Source organism: Cucurbita moschata, unplaced genomic scaffold, assembly GCF_002738365.1.
Source record: "Cucurbita moschata cultivar Rifu unplaced genomic scaffold, Cmos_1.0 Cmo_Scf00066, whole genome shotgun sequence".
Taxonomy (NCBI): domain Eukaryota; kingdom Viridiplantae; phylum Streptophyta; class Magnoliopsida; order Cucurbitales; family Cucurbitaceae; genus Cucurbita; species Cucurbita moschata.
In genome coordinates this window covers 359,224-369,537 of record NW_019268582.1, presented here as the reverse complement: position 1 = coordinate 369,537, position 10,314 = coordinate 359,224, and the positions used below count along the sequence as shown (strand labels likewise).

At 34.7% G+C, this 10,314-nt stretch overlaps 1 long non-coding RNA gene across 2 annotated transcripts; it reads left to right on the top strand.

Moving 5' to 3' along the window:
- The first annotated feature begins 3,022 nt into the window (after positions 1 to 3,022).
- Positions 3,023 to 4,179, top strand: LOC111437744. 2 transcript variants are annotated; one of them, XR_002709482.1, is made up of 4 exons: positions 3,023 to 3,209; positions 3,289 to 3,358; positions 3,561 to 3,868; positions 3,953 to 4,179. It is a non-coding gene; the product is annotated as an uncharacterized LOC111437744 (long non-coding RNA). The 2 variants fall into 2 exon arrangements; XR_002709481.1 differs by having other exon boundaries at positions 3,561 to 4,179.
- Positions 4,180 to 10,314: the final 6,135 nt, after the last annotated feature.

Genomic DNA, 10,314 nt, shown 5'->3' with positions numbered 1-10,314 from the left:
TGACGGTTTTAGTTTTAACGGGTCCCGGTGGGCCCCCAGAGCATGCCCACCGGCTAGGGACAGTGGCCTAGCGGTGTGCGAACTAGCTGGTGAGCTCATACTCGCACGTATGGGTTGCATGTAGAGTATATGGTACACGTCCACGATTACCCGTTAGGATTGCACCGTAGGGAAAACGAAACGAAACGAAACGAAACGAAATGAAATGAAACGAAACGAAACGAAATGAAAGATAGGTCCCATCATTTCATTGCATGTGATTGTTGCATTTAACCCCAATAGTGGGGTCACTTACTAAGTATTTCTTTAAATACTCAAGCCATGTGCTACTACATTTTTCAGGTTAAGGCAAGACATTCCTGTACGGCTAACGACGGCATCGCAACTCAAGATCATGGCACATGCATAGGATAGTGGCATTTATATTCTTAGACTTAGGATAGAATAGGATGTTTTAAACTTAAACGCTTATTTATTTTATTTCGAGGCTTTTGTTGTGTCGTTTTAATGATGTTTTCGAAACACGTAAGTCCATGGCTGTGTTTTAAGTTAAAGGTTATGTTTTATGGAATTTAAATGAAGTCTTCCGCATTCAATGTTTATAGTACGTATACAGTAGCGACCTTAAATTAAGTAGAAAATTTTGGGTCGTTACAATGTTGCACAATCTTAAATGAAAATGTGATTTTCCCCTACTTAAAGACTTTCGTTCTCGTAAGTAATTACAACCTAAAATAACTCAGGATACGAGATTCTTGTTTCATCCTCACATTCTCAAGTGGCTTCTTTAGTGCACTGATTTTGCCACAAAGTCTTGACTAACTGAATCTCCCTATCTGCAACTTCTTTACTTTAGTGGTTAACACTCTGATGGGTCTTTCTTCGTAGCTCATATCTTTCCTGAACGGGAGTGCCTCATAATTTATCACACGGAAAGGATCATGAACATACTTTTGTAGCATCGATACATGGAATACACTATGTACAACAGAAAGGGCAGGAGGCTACACCAATTTATATGCAACAGGTCCTATCCTCTCGAGGATCTGAAAGGGACCAATAAACCTCAAGCTCAACTTGCCATTCTTCTCGAACCTCAACACCCATCTCATGGGTGCAATTTTCATATGGTCGCTTGCGGCAATCTCCAAATCCTTCATACGTTGATCTACATAGCTTTTCTACCAGACCTGCACAGTCTGAATCCTTTCTCTTATCATCTGTACCACTGCATTAGTAATCTAAAACAACGCTATTCCAATCAACGATGGGATTCCAACCACTTCCCAGTAAATAGGTGACCTACACCTCTACCTATATAAGACCTCAAAAGATGTCATCCTAATGGTCATCTGATACCTATTGTTATAGGAAAATTCTATGAGATGTAGATATTCATTCCAACTACCTACAAAATCAATGATACATGCTCGCAACATCTGATTTACTCTCTCTTCTTGCTCGTCAAGTATGTGGGTGGAAGGTCATACTGAATCTCAACTAAATTTCCATAACCTTCTACAAACTCCTCCATAAGTGGGAAGTAAAATGTGTGTCTCTATCTGACATAAAAGAGGTCGGAATGCTAAGTAATTTTAAAAACCTTTCCATGTACAATCCAGTAAATGTTGTTTGTTAGAGATAAAATGTCTTAACTTGGTGAGTCTATCGATAGTCACCCATATAATGTTGTAACCTCCCCTAGTCTTAGGTAGTCCTGAACTAAAATCCATAAAGGTATCCTCTCATTTCCATTCGGAATATTCAGGGACTACTGGAGGCCTGATGGTCTCTTTCTCGGGGCCATCACTTGCTGGCAAGTTAAATATCTACTAACTTTGCTTGCTATATCACATTTTATCCCTGGCCACCAGTAGCACTTTTTCCTATCCTAATACATATTAGGACTACTAGAGTGAACTAGAAAAAAAGGATACTCATGTGCTTCGATTAGACGGTCTTCCTTTATCTGCTCATCTGCAGGAAAAAATAGTTGTCCTTGCCTTAATAGTCCACCATCAGTGTACACGGTGTAACCATCTTCTTTTTCTGTCTCACTCTACTGGTTCATCAAAGATAAGCGGTAATTACTATTCTAAGCGAGAATCAAGTCTGGTTGAACCCTGAGCTGATTCAACCTGCTAGTGGCACCTCTGTCCACTACTTCTATCCCAACTCTAAATATATTTTCCTCCAATTTTGGTTGTTTGGTCACTAGTGCAAAAGAATTAACTGTCCTCCTACTCAGGGCGTCTCCTACGACATTAGCCTTACCAAGATGGTATAATATCTCAATGTTGTAGTCCTTGAATATCTCTAAGCAGCACCTTTGTCTCATATTCAACTTCTTCTGAGTTAAAAAATATTTCAAATTTTTTGGTCCATAAATATCTGGATGCGCTCACCGTACAAGTTGTGTTGCCATATTTTTAGAGCAAACACTACTGCTGCTAGTTCTAAATCGTGTGTCAGATAGTTCTTCTCATATATATTTTTTTTAATTGTATTGAGGCATAGGCTATAACTCTGTCATTTTATATCAACACACAACCAAGCCCCTAACACGATGCATCACTATATGCCACAAAGTTGCATGAACCATCTGGCATAGTATGTATCGACACTGTTACTAGTTGGTGTTTGAGTTTCTTGAAACTCTACTCACAAGCGTCGTCCCATAAGAACACCCTGCTTTTCTTTGTTAACTTAGTGAGGGTGGAAGATATTTTAGAGATGTCTTGGGTGAATTTTCAGTAATAACCTACTAAACCCAAGAAGCTTCTCACTTTTGTTGCCGAGGTAGGTTAATGCAATCCATGACTGCCTTGACATTAGTTGGATCTATTGAAATGCCTCTTCCTAACATGATGTGCCCTAAAAATGTCACTTCCTACAACCTGTAATGCTCTTTTTTTAAAAAAAAAACAATACGATCAAAATCAGAGGGGCAAAAGGGGCATTTTCTCCTCAACCCATTATAGGGGTTTTGAGGATTCTCCACCGAGTACTTGCAAAAGAGAAAAATGTGAGCAAGAAAGTTGAGAGAAAACTTGAGAGGAAAAAGTAAATCGCCGGAGTCCTCGTCGGAAAATCACTAACGAAATTCATCCTCTACCGAGACTAACACTCTAGAGCTTCTTCTTGGAGAGAAGAAAGACTCGTGTTGTTGAGGTTCCATCTTCCGTCAAGATCCGAGAGAAATCCGCAAGGTAAGATCTCGAACGTTACTCTTCATATCTGAGATCTTTATTTGGGAAAAGAATGTTAAAGTTTACAATCATCATCTAGGGAAGATCCACCACTGATTTTGTGAGGAAATCGGACGAAATGTTGAGATTTGAGAATCTTTCCAAGAACGGTAAGGATGTTATCAGATCTCTTTCTGACGCTCATAACTCATCGTATGATTAAGTAAAAATCAAGAAAAAAATATTGCCGCGTAGGTTGTAGTATGATCTAAAACTTTGTTGATGAGGTCATTACGGTTTGGATTAAGAATCGAGAGATAGAAAAATGAGAAGAACGTCGAAAAACTGATTGGAAACCCATTTTTCTACTAGGAGGAGAGAGAAGACGACAACGTGCCATGTGTCAACCAGCGAAAGGTCTCTCGTGCGCTGATAGCCACCGGACACTCGTTGAATGCCTTCTGGAGCGACGCAGTTCTAGTCTTCCAGCGACACGCGTCCACAGCGGCGACACTCAGCCCGCGTCCCTCAACCAATCCAACACTCGCTCGATGAGACGAACCGCTACGACCTGCAGTCCACCCAAACCGAACCGACGACCCGCGGCTGCAGAATAACGTGTGCGCGTGGAACCTGTGAGTGAGTTTGTCCATGCTCATGGCAGGCGCGTGGAAGCATGTGTAAGCCCGTTTTCGTCCTGTTCAGGTCCTGTTTTCCCTATTTTCCACTCGAATCCAATCCTAACTCTACTTTATATGAAATAGAATCCTATTGAGGAAAAATCAGTACCTTTTGATATGCTAATTGTGTGGAAACGCAACGTAAGGGCACGCATCATCCAAGTAAGTCACCACACGGATCTTTAGGAAGAAATACTTGTAGGAGTCGCTTGGATATGCATGCATGCTAGTTTAATTACCTTAGGTAGTACTTTTCCATGTTTGATTGTAGGTAATTTGTTTGTTAAAATTATGGATGTTTTATGAGAAGTATTATGAGAATCATCTGAGTGTCACAATTATGCTTTAACTTCCGCTTTATATGTATATGTTTATTTCATGCTGAAAGGGGGATGAGAACTTGTGAACTCTGCACTCTGGGAGTTGATGGATGTTATCGTCCCGTTGAGCATATATGTTTACTTTGCATGAAATATGTATGATGTGTTGGATCGGTATGGCAACCCTAAAGGGGGTGAATAGGGTTTTAATGATAAAAGTGTTTAAACCTGATTAATTTTTCTAATGATGAAACTTTTTACAAATAAGTAGAAGATGATAATTACTAGATCAAAATAATTCAAGTAAAAATAATAATCTAGTAGAACATGCAATAAATCACAATAATAATTTTGAAATTAAATAGGAAAGAGTTAGAGAAAATGACACTGTAGTTTTATAATGGTTCGGTCAAACTCGACCTACTCCACTCCCCAAGCGCCTCTTGGGAATTTAAATAAAGAACTTTCTCGACTCTTTCCACGGATCAGAGCCAAATCGCTACACCGCTCTTTTTACGAGTTCAAGAGCAAACTCAATCCTTTCCATGGTGCAGGATCAAACTGATACAAGTATTTGAGTTTGATAATAACACACCACAACTCTCTCAAAGAGTAATTTACAATTTGGGACTCACCACTATTTCTTCACAATACAATAATAATCCCTCTCAAGAATAAGATGAAGAGAAATAAGCTTGTAAGCTTGGAGAGAACAACAAACAATGGAGACTTTGAACAAATAAGGATTGGAGAATATATGCAAGTTATGTTTTTTTTTTAAATGTGGGGAAAGATGAGTTTATATGGAGGAGAAAAGTGGTAAAATGTAGGAATTAATATTGACCATTGGATTGTGTTAGGAATAATGGAAGGTGGAGATTAAAAGTAAATAAATAAGAAAATTTTCTAAATTCATTAATTTGAAAATTTTAATATAATAATAATAAAAAGTTAGGTGAGCAACGGTCAAATGAAAATTCAAAATAATAATAATAAAAATTATGTGAGTAACTACCAAGATTTTAAAATATAATAATATGATAATATAATATAGTAATAATAAAAATGGATGTGAGTAACGGTTAGATTCAAATTTATATTTTGTAAAAATAATTTTATTTAAAAATATAATAATAAGAAAAACTCCACCATTTGTTACTCTTCCAACATTATAAATGTCATACTTTGATATATTTTGATTTGTCAATTATTTTGATTTTGCTGCCACATCATCACGTCGGGTATGTTGTCTCGACTCTAATTTCTTCGTTTTAGCTCTGATTTGAGTAATTGAGAAGTCGTTGTAATCGTTATTCCCGACCTTATACTGTGGACAGTTCAAAAAACTGAAAAATAGTTAATAATTAAAAGTAGGTTTGTTATCATCAAAACATCAATTAATTGATTGAAATTAATTGAAGTGAGATCAAGGGCCAAAAAGCCAACAATCTCCCCCTTTTTTAGGATGACAAACCATTTCAAGAAAAATTCATAAAAACCGGGGTAATACACCATCCATGTAATAATATAAATACATGCTAATATATTATCATTAATTTCACTCAAGAGCATATTCTCCCCTATATTAATGCCTCAAGAAATTATGAAACATCATAACAAGTAAATGATTCATAAATTATAAAACAACAAACTTTGAGCATATTTTTCTTAATTTTCTCCCCCTTTGTAATCATTAAAAAGAAGAATCGAAAAAGAATACATTTAAGAATGACATATTTGCTCCCCTAAGAACATGCATTCAATAATTATAAACAAGATTATAAAATTCAAGATATATCACAACGAATAATACCAAGCTCAAGCCTATTTTTGCAAAAAATTTCTTCATTCAATGGCTTGGTGAAAATANTAGAGTTTACAAAATCAAGAATAATATGTCCATTTTGCACATGCTCTCTAATAAAGTGATGTCTAATGTCAATATGTTTAGTTCTAGAATGATGAATAGGATTTTTGGTTAAATTAATAGCACTTGTTTTATCACAAAATATAGGCACACTATCAAACTTTAATCCAAAATCACAAAGAGTTTGTTTCATCCAAAGAATTTGAGCATAACAATTAGCAACCGCAATATATTCCGCTTCCGTAGTAGATAAGGAAGAATTTTGCTTTTTACTAAACCAAGAAACTAAAGAACTACCAAGAAATTGACAAGTTCCACTAGTACTTTTACGATCAAGTAAGCTTCCGGCAAAATCCGCTCAGAATATCCTACCAATTTAAATTCAACATTTCTAAGATACCACAATCCTAAATCAATCGTTCCAAGCAAATATTTAAATATTCTCTTAACGTCATGTAAATGAGATTCTTTAGGACAAGATTGAAATCTAGCACAAAGACATACACTAAACATAATATCGGGTCTACTAGCGGTCAAGTAAAGTAAAGATCCAATCATACCTCGATAAGCTTTAATATCCACACTTTTACCTTTTTCATCCTTGTCAAGCTTAGTGGATATGCTCATGGGAGTTCTTGCAATCTTACCTCCGTTGAACTTGAACCTTTTTAGCAAATCTTTAGTGTATTTCTCTTGATTGATGAAGATACCATCCTTGAGTTGTTTGATTTGAAGTCCAAGAAAGAAACGAAGTTCTCCCATCATACTCATCTCAAACTCACTCCATTCTTTTGGCATGGATGAATAACCTTCCTCCTTTAAGTTCACTTCTTCTTTACTTGAACCAATTTCTTTGTCTTTATCATTAACAAGTAAATCTCCAAAATTTCTTTCTAAATCATCACTACAAATAGACTCATTAGAAATATTATTGCAAGATTCATCAAATACCACATTCATAGATTTCTCAATAACTAAAGTTCTCTTATTGAAAACTCTATAAGCTTTACTAGTAGATGAATAACCAAGAAAAATACCAATATCCGTTTTTTAATCAAATTTTCCAACGTTTTGTTTGTTGTTCAAAATAAAACATTTGTAACCAAAAACTTTGAAATACCCAACATTTGGAATTTTATTATGCCAAAGTTCATAAGGAGTTTTATCCAATGGGGGTCTAATTAAAACTCAATTTAAAATATAACAAGCGGTATTAACGGCTTCCGCCCAAAAATATTTAGGTATATCATACTCATTTAATATTGATCTAGCAAATTCTTGTAAAGTACGATTTTTCCTTTCAACCACACCGTTTTGTTGAGGAGTCATTGGAGAGGAGAAGTCATGAGAAAAACCATTATCTTCACAAAATTTTTCAGAGGCAACACTATCAAATTCTCCCCTATGGTCACTCCTAATTTTAGTAATTAAAAACCCTTTTTCATTTTGAACTCTTTTTACAAAACTAGCAAATCTTTTCAAAACATCATTCTTATGTCAAAACCCAAGTAAATCTTGAAAAATCATCAACTATCACAAAGCATAATAGTTTCCTCCATAACTAGCTATTTTAGAAGGGCCAAATAAGTCCATATGAAGTAGTTGAAAGAGTTCCAGTAGTAGAAATCATATTTTTAGATTTGAAAGAAGACTTAGTTTGCTTGCCCATTTGACGAGTATCACAAATTTTATCTTTTTCAAATTTAAGTTAGGAAGACCTCTAACTAATGAATTTTTTGAAATATTTGAAATCAAGTGCATACTAGCATGTCCTAGTCTTCTATGCCATAGCCAAGAGTTATCAAGCAAAACCGAAAGACATTTATCATTTGTAGGACAATCATTCAAATCAATAGTATACACATTATCATCTCTATTTCCTACAAACAAAACTTTCCTATCACTAGCATTTTCATTTATGCAATTATTCTTATCAAATACAACTCTAAAACCTTTATCACATAATTGACTAATGCTAAGTAAGTCATGCTTTAAACCATCAACTAACAATACATTTTCAATGAGAGTACAAGAGTCACTACCTATAGTACCATTACCAATTATTTTACCCTTCTTGTTATCACCAAAGGTTACTAAGCCACCATCCTTCTTGGAAAGATTCACAAACTTGAATGGATTACCCGTCATGTGTCTTGAGCAACCACTATCCAAGTACCACTTATTTTTCTTGGAGGCTTTCAAACAAACCTAAAACCAAAGATATTCAAAATTGACCTTTTGGTACCCATACTTGTTTGGGTCCTAGAAAGTTAGTGTTCACAAATTTAGGAATCCATTTCATGTTTGCATTCATATTAAAAACATTTTATTTGGATAAGTAACAAGAATAATCTTTATGTCCAAACTTACCACACGAGAAACAAACAACATTGTACAAGAATTTATTTCTTGGACTAAATTTGTGTATTCTATTTTTATTTGAGAAATTATTTTTTAAAACATGGTTAAACTTTGTATTTTGAGAAACTTTTATTCGTAAATGAATATTTTGAGAATTTTTCAATTTAAAGCACTTAGGTCTAATATGACCTTCAACACCACAATAATGACATATAGGCACAAATCTAGATTTATTATACTTAGATACAAATTTACATGTGTTAGATTTAGACATGATAGGAGATGCTTTAACAAATATTGTTTTAGAACTTGAAGGTGTAGAACATTCATCAATATAGCCTAATCCTCTTTTTATCACCATATGACTTACCTCCTTCAAGTATTTATCTAATTTTTGAGCACTTATGGTTAACCTTTTAATAGACTCCTTAGCCCTACCAAGTTCTGATTCATTTTCTTTAAGCAAGTTAATTAATTTATCTTTTTCACAACAATCATGCTCAAGAAACTTGACTTTATCAATTAATGCATTTTTCTCATCACAATCAAATACATGCTTTTCACAAGGTACATCAATTTCAACAACATTATGATCATATCTTTTAAGCAAGAAATTTCATTTAATAAAGACTTATTTTCAATGATGGAATTTTTATATTTCTTTTTAAGCACACCATACTTTGAACTAAGTTTTTCTAAATCAATTGTCATCTCATCAACAAGTTTAAATAATTCATGATAAGAAAGAGATTTAAGAGTTACCTCATCTTCTTGTTCATCCTCTTTGTCACTATGAGTCATGAAGCAAAAATTTGCTACTTCTTCATCACTTGCACTTTCATCACTATCATCCCAAGTAGCCTTCATTGCTTTCTTCTTGGATTTCTTAGATGATTTGAGGAGAGGACAATCCATTCTTATATGACTCGGCTTTTTACATTCATAACATATTACCTCATCGTTTTTGCTCTTTTCACGTGTGAAGTAGGCGACATCATCTTCATCAAGGATGTCCTCATCTTTAGAGTCAACTTTGATAGACTTCAGGGCTATACTTTTCTTCTTTTTGGATTCTTCTTCCATGTGCCCCTTCATGGTAATCTCATGTGTCATGAGAGAACCAACGAGTTCATCCAAAGGAAGAAGCTTTGTGAGATCCTTTGCTTCTTGAATCGCCATCACTTTTGCCTCCCAACTTTTAGGCAGAGACCTAAGAATTTTTCTTACATTTTCGGAAGGAGAATATACTTTTCCAAGATTTTTCAAAGCATTTACAATATTAGTAAAGGTAGTAAACATATCACCAATAGGTTCATTTTCCTCCATTTTAAATAGTTCATAATTATGAACTAACATGCTAATTTTTGTTTCTTTAACTTGATTTGTTCCCTCATGAGTTACTTCAAGAGTTTTCCAAATTTCATATGCCGAAGAACACATACATACTCTATTAAATTCATCATTACTTAAGGCACAATAAAGACAATTGATAGCACTAGCATTCAAAGAACATTTTTTCATATCATGCTCATCAAATTCCTCTTCTAATTTTGGCACCTCAACATTATTAACAATTTTTATTGGAATGTAAGGACCATTACTAACATTTAACCACAATTGATAATCAACCGATTGCAAATAAATTTTCATTCTAGCTTTCCAACATGTATAATTTGTTCCATCAAAATAAGGGGGTCTAGAGGTTGATTGTCCTTCACTAAAACCATTTTTAACACGTAGGTTGCCCATAAGCTCGAACAATAAAGTTTATATAAAAAAATCTATAAGAGCAACCCGATCTGATACCAATAGGAAAGAGTTGGAGAAAATGACACCGTAGTTTTATAGTGGTTCGGTTAAACTCGACCTACTCCACTCCCCAAGCGCCTCTTGGGAAT